Source organism: Acyrthosiphon pisum, chromosome X, assembly GCF_005508785.2.
Source record: "Acyrthosiphon pisum isolate AL4f chromosome X, pea_aphid_22Mar2018_4r6ur, whole genome shotgun sequence".
In the NCBI taxonomy this organism is placed as follows: domain Eukaryota; kingdom Metazoa; phylum Arthropoda; class Insecta; order Hemiptera; family Aphididae; genus Acyrthosiphon; species Acyrthosiphon pisum.
Genome location: NC_042493.1, coordinates 24,462,336 through 24,464,008, shown reverse-complemented (window position 1 = coordinate 24,464,008; position 1,673 = coordinate 24,462,336).

The window sequence follows — 1,673 nt, the reverse complement described above, 5'->3', positions numbered from 1 at the left end:
AACATTTTGTTTTACAACAAATTACACAAAGTACACAAAATAGGTAAAGTCCATTTCATGAAATGAATGTCCCATATAATGTATTTTCGTCAAAATCACGATCTGGACAAATTTCACTATCTGGATATCCAGTTCATGAAATAAGTGGTTTCACTATGTGGATGCGACATATATATATGTTAATACTATTAAAGTTAAAGGGGGTGATTGGGATTCCAATTTACCAATAATCAGTTTTATTATAGAATAGTATAATATACCTATTATGGTAACATATACTTATTATATAATATGAACGACCAATATAGGTATCAATTCCATATAATATTAGTATTTACTGTTTATTGTATTACAAGTATATAAACGGTATGTAATAATATTTATATCATATTTTGTTTGTTATATAGACTTGGCTTCTTAGATATTTTACAAATGAAGATGATAATAAAGTTGGCTCCATTCAAAACAATAATCATTATACAAATAATGATTAGGTATTCAGATATGGTTAACTTATAATGACGGTAATTATAAGTGCAAATGGCCGACGAAAAAATCAACAAATATTGTTGTTACCTAAAAGTTTTATAGTCAATTCACTCCAATATAAAAAATGACAGCACCCTATTAAAACTAGCAAACGAAAATTTGCTAATTCGTACATGTGTAAGACGGAGACAACATGTGATTTTCTGTTTTTGTCTAACACACGTGCCACATAGTATTTTAGACATGTTTTTTGTCAAACATATCAATTAATCTAATGAAGTGAAAAGAATTCTGAAAACAGATTTGAATTACACGGAAAAAAAAATTAGTCAGTTCAACTGCAATTATATGTACTTTAGCTGTAAAATATAGTTCTATATGGCATAGCTATATTGTTAGTTGCAAATACTATTTGATTTTGGTTAAAATATTAATAGTCAATTCAACTAAATTTAATTCTAACTAAAATTGTAACTATATTTTATAGTTGAATCAACCAAACACTTTGATTGAATTTATAGTATTTGTAACTAAAAAAAATAATTATTATTACTAAATATTTCAGTTGAAATAACTATTTTACAAAATGTATATTATAGTATTTCCAACTTAATATCTCAGTTGAATTAACTATTGTACAAAATTATATTGTAGTATATCCAACTAAACATTATTAGTTAAAACTACTAATTACATATTATATATATATATTTGGACCAAGTGTTGTACCCAGGGTGGGGAGACTAAGGAGTTCAATCCAAATATTGAAAAATATAATATAAACTATTCAATAGATTAGACGACAAACATAATAATATTATATAATATTTGGTTCCCCCTATTGAAAAAACCTGAGTACATTCCTGATAGGAATGGTAAATTTAGGTAAGCATACAATATATGAATAACACAACTGATGAAGTCAAAAAATGTATTTTATTGAATAAAAAATGATATATATTTTAGGTATAATAAACAAGGAATGTACAAGAAATTATAAGAATATAATATAACATTGTATAACAAATATTTATTTTGGTATTAAACATAACCCATTAGACATAACACAATGAATTGTGGGTTGTACACAATCCAAATCTTCAACTGAACAACATATTAATTTATTCGTAAGTTGTACATTATGCGCTTGTAAATGTTCATCAAAATAATTATTATTATAAATA